General features: G+C 44.3%; 2 long non-coding RNA genes across 3 annotated transcripts in view; one reads left to right on the top strand and one right to left on the bottom strand.

Moving 5' to 3' along the window:
- Positions 1–19,520, bottom strand: part of LOC310763338 — a 235,939-nt gene that overhangs the window by 143,390 nt on the left and 73,029 nt on the right. The gene's annotated exons all lie outside the window — the stretch shown is intronic.
- On the top strand, positions 2,196–18,568 carry LOC310763342. Of its 2 annotated transcripts, XR_014548586.1 has the most exons (4): positions 2,196–2,225; positions 4,115–4,196; positions 15,861–15,937; positions 18,208–18,568. It is a non-coding gene; the product is annotated as an uncharacterized lncRNA (long non-coding RNA). The 2 variants fall into 2 exon arrangements; XR_014548587.1 differs by lacking the exon at positions 18,208–18,568 and having other exon boundaries at positions 15,861–16,369.

Genomic DNA, 19,520 nt, shown 5'->3' with positions numbered 1-19,520 from the left:
TTGGAAATGGGGTTCCTGGACATAGGACGGGACACACCAGTGGGCACTTTGCTTGGATAAGGTCATGTCCAGACAGCTGGAACATCAGAGCAAGTCATCTAGATCTAGAAAGACTGGATAAGCAAATGAAGCAGAGGTTGAAAAAGCAAAGCCAGAACTACATATTACCTGTAGTTCCATGGTTATTTTCCTGTGGACTTTCCTTCTTAGAATAAAGCAGCTGCAGATGCCTTCAGGCTAAGCCAAGGATCAGTGGGCTTCTCAACATGTCCCCCTCTTGATCTCTACAAACTATGAGGGAGAAGATTCAGTGACTTCTATCCTTATATACACCACTCAATCAGAAGTCAGCTGTGGTGGTTTTCTGCTATAAAAGAAAGTTGCTGGTTATGTGTAGCTCTGCTCCAAAAAGGAGGAGGGAGTCTGGACCTTCAACGGGAAGGTTTGATGACACTCATCGCCCATCATGCTGACAGGCCCTTAGCTTATCATGGATATAGTGACAATTACTAAGACTTATAAAGTGAAAAGGATAGCTAGCAGCACACAATAAATGGGATAGCTCTAATCACACTGAAGTTTGAAAAAGAAAAGAACTCACTTGAAACCATCTTGCCCAGTTTCTCAAAAATCTCAGTTTAGAATCTGCTTCAAGATGCCAGGTTCACTTTAGAAAAGCAATCCCAAAAGACAAACATTTCCCCCATACGCTTAAATGTTTTGCTCGCACTCCAGCATATATTTCATTCTTCTATATTACTCTCTGATGAAAGATTCCTTATTCTGAAGCATCTCTTGTCCCTTTTTTACTTTCTTGGCAATAATGAAATGCTCATACAATCAGAGTAAGGGTATTTTGTACCATCAGAATAATTAGTGATCCCTATTCTGTAGTGATAAGAACATCTGGAAATGTAGCAGCTGTTTGGGTCTGATGTAAAAGAGAGAAAGGACACCAAGAAGGTGACTGTTTTTCATGGACTATTGGATCCACACTTCCTACAACATGATATGGAAACCACAAAAAATGCACGCTTATTTCACTAAGAAATCAGTAAGTCAATTACCTCCCTACTGGGGAAAGCAAATATTACTTAATTTGGACCTTGTAAACATTTCCGTTAGAAATGACTTATAGGTATGGCAGCAAAACAACATCAAAGGATGGCTATCTCATATTGTAGCTGCCTACTGAGACATCAATAGCAGCCAGCCCAGCTCAAGTCATTAGTCAATGTCTTGGAGAACAGCCAATATCAGAAACTTCAGGGAAATTCAGTTTCCCCCTAGAAGACATTTGTGGACTCACCTACAGAAAGGGAAATTTCTAGAATCCCTTACAGGAAGGTTTAGGCGATGAAAAATGTGTGGTTTTAACCACACTGCTATAATCATAAATGTCTTAATTATCCACAGAAATATCTCATCCTATTTGAATCCTGCTAAAACATTTAGGTTTCTGCCCTCAAACCACATATTCTAAAGTAGGACTATCACAGGATTCAGGCTGCAATAGTTCATTCTGGCATGCTCTCTCTGTTTGTCTGACACAGAGATGTGTGTGTGCACATATGTCTATATTTTCCTTCTTCCAATTAGCTAAAGGAACACCAAAATTATTACCCCATTTTATCAGTGTAAAAACTCTGAGGTGGGTATGAGATAATCAGCCTCATATAGCCAACATGTTTATCTCTAATTAATGTATGAAGGGGTTAAGACCATAGAGTTAGCTGTCCTGCCAGGCTTAGCTAAGTCATCCCCCTTCACCTTAGGAGGAAGGGTTACGAAGCCTTTTTGCACCATGAGAACCCTTCCAGGAAGGAGGTCTAAGCTGGATGTTCCAAGCTTAGACCACATGGCATAAGCAAGCCATTTTTGTGTTTCTATGCAAATAATTTAGAAACTCGCTACTTTGGGATCTAAGTCTTATTGCTTGCCTTTTCTGAATGCTGTATGGAGAAGCACATGAAGAAAACCATTTTTAACTTACCAAACAGGTGTTCTTTTTCTATGCTAAGGGAAGTGTAATTTAAAGATCTAACAGTATGTATTTCCACGCTCTACTTTGCTGCATATTTTATGATTTTAAATCTCTGCTGGGGTTCTCTCACCAAAGAGTATTTGCCCCAAACCTGGATCTTGGCATCCAGGGAATTCTCCTTTATACCTATTTTTTTCCCCTTGGCACCAACAGCTCTGAGGAAGAAGGGCAACATCCAAATGTGAGAATAGATGGATGGCATTTTCCTTTAAACATATTTTTCCTTTGACCATAATGCAAAAACTAAACTAGGATAGGTTGACATTAACTGGCTCAGGGTCACCTAGTTAGTTAAGTAGCTGCAGAGGGATTTGACTGGACCAAGTCTACCTATGCGCCTAAACATATTCCAAATCCACTTAGAGCTTGCACTTTTCTAAGGGAGAGTGAGGGAAGCATGAAATTTCAATTTCAGGTGAAAAATAGGGGCCCTTGCATTTCCTCTTCCCTCTACGTAATTCGCATTTTCCAACAAAATATCTGAATTACAACCCATCTACTTTTCAAATTTTGCAGTTCTCCAAATTTTGTAATGCAGGTCTCCAACTAAATAAATGTGGACAAAAATGTATATATTAGGCAAGAACGTGAATAAAATAAGTGTATTAATGAAAATACAGTATTAAATGCATTATGAGGATATTGCTTGCAAAACTGTGTATTTCATGCACAATTGTACACACACACACACACAAAAATTGCCTATCTGGAAAAAAAGCACTAAAATGCTGATGATTTTTATGAGCATGTTTTATAAAATGATGATGACGATGACGACAAACTTATGAAGAAATGTGGAGACTTAAGTTCTGGACAAATGAAAAACTGAAAGAAACTTTAACTGCCATATTTGCTGCTCCCTACGATAAGGTCTTCAAGGTGACTGCCGCAGCTTAGTGGAACTTGGATGCAGGGACAAGACAACTGCCTTCTATTTTCTCTTTTAGAAACCTACTGAAGACTTTTCTATTTCATTAGACTTTTGTCAACTGAACTGTTATTAGTTTTGCCTGTGGCTCACACTGTTAAAACACAGGAGTGACTGATGCAGTGTGGCAGTACTGCGCAGCTGTCCTCCCAACCCCAGCATCACTGCTGTATAACTGAACAGGGCACATTGACAGTAAGGTTGGGGCTCCATTAGAGCACTAGTAGGAGGGTTGGATTGGTTCTGCCAGCACACCCGCACAGCCCTGACCTTGCTGCCATTCTGCCCCTCTGCTACACTGTCCCAGGTACAAAGCTGCAGCGCCAGTTTTAAGGAGGGTAGGTCCACCACTCCCTGTTATAGGATGCAATCTTACTTGTTGTTTAGTGCTGTTTTATGATGGACGTGGGTGCGCTGTGGGTTAAACCACAGAGCCTAGGACTTGCCGATCAGAAGGTCGGCAGTTCGAATCCCCGTGATGGGGTGAGCTCCCATTGCTAGGTCCCTGCTCCTGCCAACCTAGCAGTTCGAAAGCACGTCAAAGTGCAAGTAGATAAATAGGTACCGCTCCAGCGGGAAGGTAAACGGCGTTTCTGTGCGCAGCTCTGGTTCGCCAGAAGTGGCTTAGTCATGCTGGCCACATGACCTGGAAGCTGTATGCCGGCTCCCTTGGCCAGCCAGTAAAGCGAGATGAGCACCGCAACCCCAGAGTCGGTCATGAATGTACCTAATGGTCAGGGGTACCTTTACATTTACCTTTACCTATGATGGTTTTAATGTAACTGTTTTGAATTTGTACATTTTGTTCACCACTTGGATATTTGTACAGATAGGCCATCTATTAATTTTATTTTTAATAAATGGATAAATACAAATAAAATCCTTGTCATGGTTGGTGGAAGCCTTATTCAGAGCAGCACAAGCTTTCCCTTCATGTTATTGAACATCTTCCCTTGTTTATTCTAATGTATTCATTAAGGCCTAAAACATTACTTGTTTAAGTGTGCCTACTGGCAGGCTTTTCCAAGGCTGTTCCTGACTCACTCCTCCAGAAGGAGAAAATTCTGATGCAGTCCTTAGTAACATATTGCATCTATATTAAAATTGCTTCCTCTGTTTGCTTTTTCCGCCCTTCTTTCTAGTTGAAGAGTAGAAGAAAATAGCCTTGGGGTCTAAGCAGATGTTTTTGAGAAGTGGTGCCTTCTGGGAAAAAAGGAAAAGCAGGTGAGGTCACTAAAAGGTCACTTAGAAAGAGTTTAAAATGCCAGGAATGGCATATTGATTTTTCACTTTTCTTATAAAGAAAAAGTAAGTAAATGCACTCTTAATGTCCTCTGTTCCAACTGCTAGCAATGTTTGTTCTACAGACTATCCAAGCTAAATGGAGCTAACAAATGTATCCTGTGGAACTAGCCTTTTTTTAAACCTGCAGGTAAGGGTGTGCAAATATGACAGTGTTAGCTTCTCTTGGTTTTTCATTTTTCCAGTCTTCAGTTCAGCTCTTCACATTTCCCCATCAGCTTGCCATATGAAAATTCTTCAGCATTACAGTGCAAATTTTTCCTGGTATACACTTTTTTGCATGGAATTTCCCCTGATATACACATTTTTGCAAAGCACATGTCTCTGACAATATAAAAACAGATTCTCAGGACCTCAGATGCTGGATTCCTTTCTTGCAAGGCAAATCTTACAGACACAAGGAGCACACGCAGTCCTGTCTGCCTGGAGTCCTACAGATCTCTTTGCAATTCATTTGGTAATTGCTTCCATACATCCGTTTTCACGCCAATGTTAATTGTTTCCATTTAGTTCCTTATCTCTGACATACATTCCTATCTCAGCGCTTCACTTTGAAAGTGGAGCCAGTCCCTGAAGTCATTGCTTTCATTTTGGCTGGCTAGCTGGAATTCCATTGTTAACCAAAGACAGTCGAGAAACCATTGACCCAGAGTTGGAATGGACAGGCTTTAAATCAGAAATAAACTGCATGGGATGTAGTTGGACTAAAAATAATCAAGGTTAGTAAGAAGAAAAGTACTTGATGGATAGTGAAAATCCACCTAACAATTGAACAGAAACGAAAGGAGCCAATAGGTAGGTACACTTCTGTCTGTTTGACAAATCCCTTTATCTGTTAACAAAATCCATGTTTCTTGCATGTCTCAAAAGGATCAGTTTCTTTTATGCTAGTGATGCTGCAAAACCATCAGCCTATTTTTGCTATCCCATAAGAATCTGGCTCTTTCATTACTAGTTTTGAGCAAGCCCCCATCCCCTGCTGGAAGTTTGCCAGAGATGACTTCACGTGTGATTAATGGAAGCCCTATCTGGCTACGTTGCACAGCAGTAGCAGCTAATGATCAAAACACCTCCTCCTATTAAGTTACCAAGTGAGTTTCAAACTGTTGGTCTGGCGAGAGTTCTGTTTTCACCACCACAGGCTTTCTTTGGGTCAAACTACAGGGACGCAGGTGGCGCTGTGGGTTAAACCACAGAGCCTAGGACTTGCAGGTCAGAAGGTCGGCGGTTCAAATCCCCGCGACAGGGTGAGCTCCCGTTGCTTGGTCCCTGTTCCTGCCAACCTAGCAGTTTGAAAGCACCTCGATAAATAGGTAGATAAATAGGTACCACTCCGGCGGGAAGGTAAACAGCGTTTCCGTGCACTGCTCTGGTTCGCCAGAAGTGGCTTAGTCATGCTGGACACATGACCCGGAAGCTGTACGCCAGCTCCCTTGGCCAATAAAGCGAGATGAGTGCTGCAACCCCAGAGTCGGCCACGACTGGACCTAATGGTCAGGGGTCCCCTTTACCCTTTACCTTACAGGGCAATCACAGAGTTATGTTGAACGTGCAGTTTGTCTTGTTCGCAAACACCTATACAGTGGTACCTCGGGTTAAGTACTTATTTCGTTCCGGAGGTCCGTTCTTAACTTGAAACTGTTCTTAACCTGAAGCACTACTTTGGCTAATGGGGCCTCCCGCTGCTGCCGTGCCGCCGCCGCACGATTTCTGTTCTCATCCTGAAGCAAAGTTCTTAACCCGAGGTACTATTTCTGGGTTAGCAGAGTCTGTAACCTGAAGCGTATATAACCTGAAGCATATGTAACATGAGGTACCACTGTAAAGCTGGTGGACCCAGAAACATTACAGCCGGGCTATACTAAACATGGTTTGTTACAGAGGAGAAGGAAAATTGTTCACAACCCACCCCACCCTACCTAGCACTACACAACACTGCATTGCGATGAAGTGGTTAGATCGAAGGTCTAGGACCTGGGAGACCAGGGTTCAAATTCCTGCTCAGGAAGCTCACCTTGGGCCAGTCATGGTCTCTCAGCCTAACTTATCTCACAGGGTTATTGTGAGGATTAGATAGGGATAGGACCTCCAGTGGCAGTGGAAATGAGACATAAATATATTAATAAATGGTTTTTTAAAATAAGTGATCCCCCCCCATGCTTGGTTCACTTTTGAGGGCCAAGTGCTTCAGAGCTACTAAGAGCACAAGGTAACACAAGGAAAGGGGGAAGATTTCAAGCCCCTCTTCTCTGGGCTCATATTTTGTGTAAAAAGTAGACCTCCGTTCCTCTATGTTATATGTGAATGGAGCAACTATGAGGCTGTGTATACAACTTTTCATTAAAGCACATTCTTCTCCTCAAAGAATTCTGGATACTGTAGTTTACCCCTCACAAAATTACAGTTCCTAGCAACCCTTAAGAAACTATAGTATCCATAATTCTTTTTTGGGGGGGGGACGCGCTTCAAATGTGCTTTAAATGTACAGTGTGTATACAGCGTGTGTGTAACAAACTCATGACTGCGATACATAACTAGTTTGGTCATACATCTGGAGAACAGTGGAGCCCCACTTCATAAAAATGTATAACAGGAGAGCCAACCCAGTGCCATTTTATAGTACAGTAGACTCCTAGCTGCCCTAGGCATGTAGGTCTAAGAAAGGGGGGCCAATTAATATATTATCCAGTGTATGTATTCCTGTTCCACTTTTGTTGTCAGAATTACAGATTAAGAGATTGGATTTCCTTTCCCCAGAGGCCAATCAACACATTTCCTTTCCCCAGAGGCCAATCAACACATACATAAAGTGACACAAGGAAAACCCTTCAAACACTTGCTTTACCCCTTTCACTGACCCATAGTTTTAAGGAGAAATCTGCTTCTATTGCTGTGCAGCAACCCAGCACCTAACTGCCTCAATAGCAGACTTTGTTTCAATAAGAATAGGCAAAAATACTTCACTTGCTCTGGCAGCAACTGCCACATGAGATATCTTTTCTCCCAAAGAGGTTGGGTACTCCCTTCTTAGCCCACTCAGACACAGGAAGTGATTCCCCTTCTTTCCTTTTCTCAGATTAACCATGGTTTGCATTTTATGTGTACTGATGCAAATCATAACTGACAAACATTAATCCTCTCAAAAACCACAGATGGTAATCATGGTCTTCAAAGTGTTTGCAAACCATGGTCACAGCGCACTTGGTGTGTGCTAACCATGGCTTGTTTGAGTGCAAGTGTAATGTGAAACCATGTTTAATGCTCAGAAAGGAGGGACAACACCCCAGAGATTAAGAAAAGGCTGGCTCCCAGTTTGCAAACCATTGTTTCCCAGGGAGCCAGTGGTATGTCTGCCATGGGCCGGTATGATGCCCATGAGTCTTTCACCTTTTTAAATGATGTCTGAAATCATGTCGCAGTTATAGCGTCTGGGTTTCATTAAGCTACCTAACAAATTAATTACTTGAAAAATTAGATGTAATGCATCGCAAAATCTAAGTGCTGCTGAACTTACATTTAGTACATAGCTGTAGAAGATGTTAGCTAAATCACAGACAATGATGAGTGAAGTTTGGCTTCAACTGGCGGCGAGTGTTGGCTGGCTGAATGTGTGACTAAGTAGCAATAAAGATTTTAGTAGATGCTGGAAAATCCAAAGCCTGATTAATGTATCTGTGAAAACTTCTCTATGAAAGCCAAGCCGTTATCTCTAGATAGCTACGAGTCGCCATTAAAAATTGAGTTAAAGCTATGGGAAGAGTTGAATTCTCAGGCCTCATTCACAAACAGCATTGCACTCGTGGGAATACCCTTTTTATGTATATGATGTCACAACAAGAGGTTTTTAGTAGCCTGATTTGTTCGCAGTCGTACCAGAGACTTGACAACATTCTGGGTGTAAAAAAGGGGATGCGGCTTGAAAATGGAGCTTTAGCTGCACAGACACAATGGTGGGATTTATTTTAAACTTGTCAGAAGAGAAGCTTTTGAACTGCTTGGAAGTTTCTTCCATGCTTGAAGAGGGCGCGGTAAAGAAGCCTAGACAAACCAAATGGGTAACGAATTCTCCCTGTATATGTTCTACCTCAATACATGTTATGCCTCCACTGCTGGAGGCAGTATTCTTCTGAATACTAGTTGCGGGGAATCACAAGTAGGGAGAAGGTTGTTGCACCCAGGTCCTGCTTACAGGCTTTCCATAGACATCATCTGCTTGTCTACTGTGACAACAGTGCTGTGCTTGATGGGCTTCCCATAGGCCTGTTTCTTGTTAGACACCGTGAAAACAGGATGCTGAATGATATGGGTCTTTGGCCTGCTCCAGCAGGGTTTTTCTTGTTCTTGTGTACTTGGGCATTATGAGTAAAAGCAACAGGAGAGCAGGGCTGTGCCAAGTAGTCCCAGGGCTCTGCTGTCATGTTGAGCAGCCATTCCACCTGGCACCCCTGTATCCAGCACAGGGCCTGCAGAGAGGGCAACTTTCACACAAACAGCTATACACAGAGATCCCAGGGTGAGGAGCTGATGGCATACCCTCCAACATTTCTCCGATGAACATAGGGACGTCCCATTCCATCATGATAATTTTACCATTTATACCCCACACATCTTCCTGGGTTTCCCCAGCCACTCCGGGCAGCTTTCAACATACAGTGGTACCTCGGGTTACATACGCTTCAGGTTAAATACTCTTCAGGTTACATACTCCGCTAACCCAGAAATAGTGCTTCAGGTTAAAAACTTTGCTTCAGGTTGAGAACAGAAATCATGCTCCGGTGGCGCGGCAGCACATGAGGCCCCATTAGCTAAAGTGGTGCTTCAGGTTAAGAACAGTTTCAGGTTAAGTACGGACCTCCGGAACGAATTAAGTACTTAACCCGAGGCACCACTGTATATAAAAACATAAGAAGAGGAGGAGGAGTTTGGATTTGATATCCCGCTTTATCACTCCCCTAAGGAGTCTCAAAGTGGCTCACAATCTTCTTTCCCTTCCTCCCCCCCCCCAACAAACACTCTGTGAGGTGAGTGAGGCTGAGAGACTTCAGAGAAGTGTGAGTAGCCCAAGGTCACCCAGCAGCTGCATGTGGAAGAGCGGGGAATCGAACCCAGTTCACCAGATTACGAGTCCACCGCTCTTCACCACTATACCACACTGGCTCTCACATTAAACATTTTTTAAAAACCTTCCCTATAGAGGATTGCCTTCAGATGGCTCAGGAGTCGGATAATTCCATACCCTCCAACATTTCTCCAATGAAAATAGGGGTATCCTAAGGAAAAGTGGAACATTCCAGGATCAAATCAGAAACCGGGACGGCTCCTCTAAACTAGGGGTGTCCCTGGAAAATAGGGACAGTTGGAGGATCTGTAATGGGCATGCACGACTACCTGGTGCAACCTCCACCTCCAGCTCATGTACAAGACCTGTCTACTAAACATTCATCCTGGTGTGATTACAGAGAGATTAGATGTCATGGACTGGCTGGACACAGGAAGAGTGGGAGGCACTAGCTAGGGAACCCCCAAGGGAAGATGGTTCAGAGCCTGGGAATTGGTGGTGGGACGATGATGAGTGGTCAGAGGAAGAAGCTTGGGAGGAGGAGGTGTTGGAAGCTGAGGAGGTAACAAGGTTTAGTGAGCTGCGAGAATATGTGGCAGAGGGAAGTCCTAAATCAGAATCTGGAGCAGGAGTCAGGCTGATGAAGAAGCCAGACAGTCTCCTCTTTCTGCTGCAACAAGCCTTCCTCCATCCTAGGCTTCCAGGACCTGTAGAGGTATGAAGAGGGAGGTGCAGAGACAGGCATGGTGGAGTATTAGATTGCTTGGGAAGGACCTATGGGAGTAGGAGATTTAGGCTGCTGTGGGAAGACAGGGACTTTCAGCCTCCGCAACTGCCTCATAGGGACAAGACCCACGAGAAGAGTTGCCATACTCATTAGGCCTGGCACCCCTTAGTTCTTCAAATAAAGAGTTAACTTCACTTACTCCATGTGATTTATTATTGGCTGGTGCCCTGACATTAGACAATGTTCCATCCCACACTTTCCAGGGCATTTTTTCCATCACTTTCCATATCACAGAAAGGTCTGATGTTCAATGGGGAAAACAGGTAAGTGATTAATCAAGCTGTTTGTTTCTTTTTACATATATATTGATCTGTTCTGGTTTGGGATTAACAGAAATACGGGGGGGGGGGTAATAGGTCATGTTTTGTTCAAGTTTAAGAAAATATAAAGTTGCAGGTTTGTGTGATTTCCCTGGCTAAAAACACCTTGTATCGCTGCTTGAAGGCAGGGTGGGGGAGAGAGACCAATTTAGCTGCTTTTGTAACAACCTTGATTGTAAAAACAAGATGATCTCTTGGCATTATGCACCATGGTTCCTTCTGTACGCTATAATTAAGGTGAGTGCAGTTCTATATTTTGATAATAACATGGTCTAATCTCTTAGGGGTACTGGGGTACTAGGGAACTGTAAAGGCCTGAAAACATTTCCATTTAGAGCTGAGACCAAATTTCTCAGAACGTTTCAGAGAAAATTGTTGATATTTTTCTTTTCCTAACCCCTCTAGAAAAAAAGGTCATTTTGCATAATTATCTGTGAACATTCTTAACCATTTTCCTGGTTATTCCCAAGGCTTTCTTCATTTCAGCAGCCTAATGTTGGGGGGTGTAGTGGGAGAGGGGGGAAGTAGGTGTTTGCAATTGCTAAACAACTGGTGAGTCAGAAATCTCAGGTGATCTACTGCAAATCAGTCAGAGACAATCCAGTAGATTCTGATCTACCTTCTGCTCACCCCTGTCTTGATGAGGTCTTTTTGTTTTATAAGCCAGGAGGTTGTGCCACATTTAGGATTATGATGGAGGGGGGTTAGAGTGGGAGAGGATATAAAAACATTTAAAGGTTGGGAAGATCCTTTGGGTACTCATAAAGATCAGCCAAATACACGTCTGAGGAGAACCGCAGGAGAGAAACCATCTGTTCCAAGGTGACCAGTACATTACTAAGGAATAGGTACCTCCAAAATCTGCTTCTCATCACCCCATAACTGTCACACATGACAAACTCACTTCCTACTGAAGAGTTAATAATACAAGAGAAAAATACTGACTTGAAAATCTGTATCCATTGGATGTTAATGGCATGGTGGAGTTCAGAGATAAGGGAACCACACCTTAAGGCAACAGCAGATTCAGAAAGCAGCAGGCTAAATCTCCGGCGGTAACCTTCCATCTACCCTTTAATGCTCGCAAGTATTTATCACATTATTTTGCAGTGTTTACAATCAGTTCACATCATCCTTCCTTCCTTAATCTGGGTTCTTTTTAACCGAAATTGATTGAGAGAGGTGTGTGTGTGTGTGTGTGTGTGTGTGTGTGGTGTTTATGTGTGTATACGGTATATATATATATGTGTGTGTGTGTATGAAAGTATGTAAACCAGTGCAGGAGGGGGCTTATACAGACTTCCTCAACCTCGGCCCTCCAGATGTTTTTGAGACTACAATTCCCATCATCCCTGACCACTGATCCTGCTAGCTAGGGATCATGGGAGTTGTAGGCCAAAACATCTGGAGGGCTGAGGTTGAGGAAGCCTGGCTTATCACCTCCTTCCTGCTGGTCAAACTATCTGATGACCAGGGTTGGGGCAATTTCCAACCTCATCAGGGCATTGACCTTTTCCCGATTATCACATTCCCACTGCAACTTGACCCCAGCCTTCTCTTCTGCAGAGTATGATTCAACATAATCCCAACTCAACCATAAAGCACGGTAGGTGACCGTAGCCCAGTCACTCTCTGTTTCAGCCTAACCTACTACACAGGGTTGTTGTGACAATAAAATGGGAAGGAAGAGAAATCTGTATACCACCTGGAGTTCCTTGAGGGGGGAAAGGTGTTCAGTGCTTGCAATGAATTGCTTCTAATATAAACGTAATGCTAACTAAACAAACAAAGTCCATCCCATGAGCACAGATCTGAAACACCCAGCATGGACTGGGTGCAGGGAAAAGCTTTGTAAAAGGACATTGCAACAGAAAGGCAGGGGGAAGAGGAAGGCCCAAGCTTGTAAGAACATAAGAGCCTGCTGGATCAGTCCAGCATGCTGTTATCACACTGGCCAATTGGATGCCTGTGGGAAATCTGCTAGCAGGACCCACACACAAGAGCTCTCTTCCCTCCTGCGGTTTCCAGCAACAGGCATCCAAAAGCACTGCTGCCTTTGATTGAGGAGGCAGAGCTGGGCCATACTGGCTAGAATAAGGTTACCAGATTTTTTTCAATGAATCAGGGGACACTTTTCAACTTCCTACTAAATAGATGGATTTTATCAAGGGGACTGATTTGTAAATACGGGGACTGTCCCCAGGAAACGGGGACGTCTGGTAACCTTAGGCTGGAAACCATCGGCAGCCTTAAAGGTAAAGGGACCCCTGACCATTAGGTCCAGTCGTGGCCGACTCTGGGGTTGTGGCATTCATCTCGCTTTATTGGCCGAGGGAGCCAGCGTACAGCTTCCGGGTCATGTGGCCAGCATGACTAAGCCGCTTCTGGCAAACCGGAGCAGCACACGGAAACGGCGTTTACCTTCCCGCTGGAGTGGTACCTATTTATCTACTTGCACTTTGATGTGCTTTCGAACTGCTAGGTTGGCAGGAGCAGGGACCGAACAACGGGAGCTCACCCTGTCATGGGGATTCGAACCGCCAACCTTCTGATCGGCAAGCCCTAGGCTCTGTGGTTTAACCCACAGCGCCACCTGTGTCCCTATCGACAGCCTTACCCTCCATGAAATCATCAGCACTTCACTACTACAAAACTCCTTTCTCGGTTGCTTTGACTAAAAGAAGCAGCTGGCAGGGTTTTATTAAGCACATCTGTGTGCAACATGCAGTTTAGGTCTATACGTTCCAGTAATCAGCATAAATTGAAAGTGTATCTCATGCGTACATCAGCAAGCCTTCCTATTTAACTGCTACAACTTCATCTGAATGAGAGACAAACTGATTGAAACACTAAGGACTTCGATGAGAGTTCATCCTTTTGAACTTCTAAAAAAACGTTAACATACGTGCCAAGTGTCCCAATTTTCCAGGGACAGTCCTGGAATTATGAAAGCCATCCCAGGTTCTGATTTGATCCTGGCATGTCGCTGTTTCCCTTGCCAGCACTGCCACCACTGAGTTCAGGGAAGAGGGTGAGCCAGCACTTGTCCTGAGCGGCGGTAGCTGTGCGGGAACATCCCGTTTTATCTCCATGGCCTCTCCACTGTAGCGGCTGCTGGAGAACGGGAGAGGAGGAGGAGAGGTTCCTGCCACTGAGGCCCAGCACTGGCTCTCCAGGGCAGGTAGAGGGCAAGGCAGTCCAGGGCGGAAAGAAATGGGGAGCCTAAGGAGCACAAGGAGTCTTGGTTGTTGTTGTTTTTAAGCTTTGCGTACACATCTAATCTTGCCCCTTTCTAAAATTTATCGGTATATGTTTTTCTTTTTATAAATCTACCAAAGAATAAAATAATCAGGATTAAGGGGTTTTCTCAGGATTGTGGAGGGTGTGTGTGCTGTGTCCCATTGCGACACTTGCCTTTCTTCTGCTAGGAAATGTTCTATGGGGGTGGGGAGCAAAAAATGGGGGGGGGGGTTGAGGAGGGTCAGTTGTGAGGGTGAGAAAGGTCCCTACAGTGGTACCTCAGGTTACATACGCTTCAGGTTACATACGCTTCAGGTTACAGACTCCGCTAACCCAGAAATAGTGCTTCAGGTTAAGAACTTTGCTTCAGAATGAGAACAGAAATTGTGCGGCGGCAGCGGGAGGCCCCATTAGCTAAAGTGGTGCTTCAGGTTAAGAACAGTTTCAGGTTAAGAACGGACCTCTGGAACGAATAAAGTACTTAACCCGAGGTACCACTGTATTTTCATCTGAGAAACGTCAGGGGTATGTGTTAATGTTTGGGTAGTACCGTATTGGCCTGAATATAAGCCGCAGCTTTAAAACTGAAGGGGGGGGGAGAGAGAGAAAAAATACCCAAATATAAGCTGCTCCATTTCTTGTTGCTCCTGGCTGCATCCTGGGCGGGGGGCGAGAGCCGCGCTGTGTTGCTAGCAGCCTTTCCCCTTCCTCCCTCTCTCCCTTCCCAGCCTTGGGGGAGAGGACAAGGGACTACACACAGAGCGCTTAACTGGAGCTCCTGGTGCTGTTTGCCCTGCGCTCCTGGCTGCATACCATAAGGTCGCAAATAAGCCGCACTTTAACTTTTCGCAGTCAGAATTTGGGGGGAAAGTGAGGCTTATATTCAGGCCAGTACGGTATATGTCAGGCATAGGCAAACTCGGCCCTCCAGATGTTTTGAGACTACAATTCCCATCATCCTTGACCAGTGGTCCTGTTAGCTAGGAATGATGGGAGTCGTAGTCTCAAAACATTTGGAGGGCCGAGTTTGCCTATGCCTGGTATATGTTGTCTGAAACAATAAACCTTTAGCTCTAGTCCTCTTCAGATGCTCAGTTTGAATGTGCAAAGGGGCAAGCATAAATGGGCAGAAGGAACCCCACCCAACTCGAAAACACTGTACCTCAGTGTCCCTAAATGACAGGTTCACTCTCTGGCCAATGAGTGGTCAGCATGAGTCAGAAGGCGAGTGGCTCATTTGCACATAGGATTTCCAACACAGATGGAAGCGCTAGTCAATCAGGGTTCCCAGGTTCCCATCCTGTCTTGGAGACCCAACCTGAGTAAGGCAGCCGCTCCAAGCACACATCAGGCAGGGACCATGTCCAGGGTATGCAGCATTATTAAGGAAAAGGGGGCTTGCCCTACAAATTCCTGTGTGCCCCTTTGTGCCTTCAGACTGATCATCTGAAGGCAGCTCATGCTGCAGGAAAACGTGCTTATTTTGACATATGGATCCTTGTTTGAGAAATTGCGCCAAAATAGTTTTGGAATCTCCTTCAATATTTTGTTCAATATCTCCAAATATGCTTTCCCCAAAATTCAGTAGCCTTTGTTATTTGGACAATAACGTTTTCCAAATGTTCAGCTAGGTTTCTGGTTAGCATTATGCTATGGGTGTCTCATGCACTTGATAAAAAATGATAGTTCCTATTTCCCTCCACGTAATGTTAGAAGGGGACTCTCTAGCTGTCGGCTGGATACGCCACAGCAGGAGCCCGTTCAAACAGAAGCAGCAAATGTTCCAAAGCTGACCTTACAGTCTGCTGCTGTTACCCTCCTATCCTCTGATCCTTCTCATGTGTTCCCACTCGCCTGCTTATAGAAGCAGTTGATCATGCACCAAACAAATTAGCACAAAGATCAAAAGAGTATAATTCCGTCTTAAATTAATTCTCATGTGGCATAATCAGAAGGAAAGGCTGAAATGTACGCTCAGGCACATCTCATGAGCATTTATTTCTGTTTTCTGTTTTCTTCTCCACTGGCCAGCCGAGCTCCAATGTAACATAAGCTGCTGGGCTTTCATGTTTGATTATGTAAGATATCAGTTGGTATCTGAATTTGTTTGCGCTCCTCTTCCCTTCCCTTCTATGCCCACTCCTTTTTCTTTATATATATCACAACTCTTCAACTGGAAGCCATTATTAAAAATGGAGGACCACCATAGCTGCACTGGCAGGAAGGATGGCAACTAAGGCTGCAACCCCAGTTACCTGTGAGTAACACCAAGTGAACTCAGTGGGACTTACTTTTGAACGGAAATGGTTAGGAACGCACCGTTAGAAAGTAAACGTCTTTCACAGGAAATATCCAAGTGTCTGGTGAAAGTTGTGTAGGCCTTTTATGAAATGGCCTTGAACTTTTTGTCATAGGTGGCAGCTCTCTTGGTTAAGGGTCACAGCTAACCTGGCACCTTCCAACTGTCGTGCACTACAACTCTTAAACAACCAAAATACCTGGAGGGCACCAGGTTGGCAAGATGCTACAGGGATGCATCTTCTGGTACAAGGGTTTCTGGGCAGGGAATCAAATCATTACAGATTATTAGTTTGGTTCCAGTTCAGGTGCAGCTGTGACTGCAGTTCTGGTTTGATTCTGCTTCAGGCCAATAAAGGCTGAGTAGATGCCTGAATAGATTCAGTTCTTCTTCCTGAGGAGAAATGTAAATATAGTTCACATGACTGTGCCTATTTGCATATGCCATGCAGTGATTAATGTCACAGAGATATTGTACCCTAATCTCAGTACTAGATGGTTAATCACACCAGACAGAAAAGCCTGTACAGGAAGTTAGAAAAGAGCTAGGAGGGGAATGGGGAAGAAATGCAGGAACTGTTTGCTGATTCCAGATTAGAACCCGTTCTTGAAAGACAAAATGGAATGTATATAGAAAGATTAAACAAAAGATACATATTGATCAATTGCATCCACCTCCATACCAGCAGATTCCCTCCTTAACGTTTAGAACCCAGTTGAGAGTCCAAAAAGGTTTGGGTGGTGTGTGTGCAAAATTAATAAATAATAATAATAATAATAATAATAATAATAATAATAATAATAATTAATAATAATATATTATTTATACCCTGCCCATCTGGCTGGGTTTCCCCAGCCACTCTGGGCAACTTCCAACAAAATATTAAAATACAATAGTCCTTCAGATATTAAAAGCTTTCCTAAACAGGGCTGCCTTCAGATGTCTTCTAAAAGTCTGGTAGTTTTTTTTCTCTGTGACATCTGGTGGGAGGGTGTTCCACAGGGCGGGTGCCACTACTGAGAAGGCCCTCTGCGTGGTTCCCTGTAACTTCACTTCTTGCAGTGAGGGAACCACCAGAAAGCCCTCGGCACTGGACCTCAGTGTCCGGGCAGAACGATGGTGGTGGAGACGCTCCTTCAGGTATACTGGACCGAGGGCATTTAGGGCTTTAAAGGTCAGCACCAACACTTTGAATTGTGCCCAGAAACGTACTGGGAGGCAATGTAGGTCTTTCAAGACCAGTGTTATGTGATCTCGGCGGCCGCTCCCAGTCACCAGTCTAGCTGCCACATTCTGGATTAGTTGTAGTTTCCAGGTCACCTTCAAAGGCACGTAGAGCGCATTGCAGTAGTCCAAGTGAGAGATAACTAGAGCATGCACCACTCTGGTGAGACAGTCCACAGGCAGGTAGGGTCTCAGCCTGCATACCAGATGGAGCTGGTAAACAGCTGCCCTGGACGCAGAATTGACCTGCGCCTCCATGGACAGCTATGAGTCCAAAATGACCCCCAGGCTGCGCACTTCAGGGGCACAGTTACCCCATTCAGGACCAGGGAGTCTTCCGTACCTGTCCGCCTCCTGTCCCCCCCAAAAAGTACTTCTGTCTTGTCAGGATTCAACCTCAATCTGTTAGCTGCCATCCATCCTTCAACCACCTCCAGACACTCACCCAGGACCTTCACTGCCTTCACTGGTTCTGATTTGAAAGAGAGGTAGAGCTGGGTATCATCTGCATACTGATGAACACCCAGCCCAAACTCCCTTATGGTCTCTCCCAGCGGCTGCATGTAGTTAAAAAGCATGGGGGAGAGGACAGAACCTTGAGGCACCCCACAAGTGAGAGCCCAGGGGTCTGAACACTCATCCCCCAACACCACTTTCTGAACACGGCCCAGAAGGAAGGAGCGGAACCAAGGGAGATTAGGAACCAATTGTCCCATCAAGGAACCACATGACAGTAGAGGCTAACTTGCAAGGAGAATGTGGAATCAGAGGTGTCCCTGGACGAGGGGAAAGGGCAGGAGAGATGTTCTTTCCCAGACAAATAGCCTGGGAAAGTTATACATAGACGTTATAATTGAATAATCTTCTGGAAATTGAAATAAGACTCCAACCCTAATAATGGTTCTTTGAAAGCCAATGCAGTCAAAACCAATAGGACTTACTTCAGGGGAAATATGTTGAGGATTAGAGCCAAAATGTGAAATATTCCATTATTTCTCTTTAAGGAATTTAACACAAGGGATAAAGCTGGCTTCTTTATACCAGAAATGTAGTGTGATTAGGGATGTCAGAGAATTCCAACAAAAAATGGAGGAGGAAGCAGAAATTGCTGCAATTCGTGTGTTTGCTTGCCATCAGGAATAGAAATTAGTCAAGTGAATAGGACGGCATTAATTTACATTGCTGCTGGTAGTTATTTTAATTCTGCAAATAATACATAGTTGATCACAGGGATTTAGATTATCTTCACATTTCCTTTGCACTGAAATGGCATATACCTAAGTTATATGCCATGGAACAGAAGCTGAGGCGTTGATCCAACAAGTGACACCCACCTTGCACCTTCCTTAGGAAGAGTAGTGTGGGCTCAGCAAGGGGGCAGAGTCCTGGGACTCAGCAAGCAAACAGGCACTCCTTTGAGTGGCTTAGCTCTGTGAGGTTTGCTCACACCAGTGCACCAGTTTGCCAGAAGAAGCAGGCTCCTCACTGAGAGGAGGAGGGGTTAGGTTAGGGACGTTCCTTTGACAATCTACTTGAAACGGGAGTTTCAGACCCTAAGGAGGGACCAAGACCTCCCTCAGCATCTGACACTTCTTGGGGCCCCAATTCCACCATCCCCATCCCACTGGGACTTTCCCAAGGATTCTCCAATTCCCCATCTCCTCCCACTCCTCCTTTGGGTCGGACCATCCCCTCCATGACATCTCATGAGCCTCATGAAATTGACAGAGGTAGTCCCTTAAATAAAACAGGAATTGTTAGGCCTTTTCTTCTTAATCACATTGAAGCCATTGAAGCCATGCCAATAATAAGACCTGCTTTCACACGGCTTCTCAAGCTAGCAGCTGCATCCATTTCTAGATAAAGACACATCATTTTCACATTTCTTTCCAGCACATTTCTTACATAGGGGCCAAGCGCTACATAACAAAATGACTTGTCAGCAACCCTTTTGCAAGCCCAGCGTGCAGTTATATGGTCAGGCTCCAAGAGTCTGAAATAAGGATTTAATTTTTATGTAATGAGATGGGTTCAGGATCCTAATTAAATACAAAATTGATGATTAAAATATATTTAGCTTTAACAACTGTGCCATAAGAGATGCATTTATTACAAAGCTGTTGAACCTCAGTGGCTGTGTTCTCAATCAATTAGCAGCTATTTCATGTTCAATAACTGAAGCCAACCCAGTTTAATTAAACATAAAGTTCAGGCTATGTAGGACACTGTATAAACTGCTTCCTCCCCACTCCCTGCCCCCACCATGCCTTTTTAACACAAAAACTTCTACGCAGCCCTGACATTATTTTGAATGAAA

The sequence above is a fragment of the Podarcis filfolensis genome, assembly GCF_964270895.1.
Source record: "Podarcis filfolensis genome assembly, chromosome: 5".
Lineage (NCBI taxonomy): Eukaryota > Metazoa > Chordata > Lepidosauria > Squamata > Lacertidae > Podarcis > Podarcis filfolensis.
The sequence above is the reverse complement of the archived record's forward strand: the minus strand, read 5'-3'. Positions and strand labels throughout refer to the sequence as shown.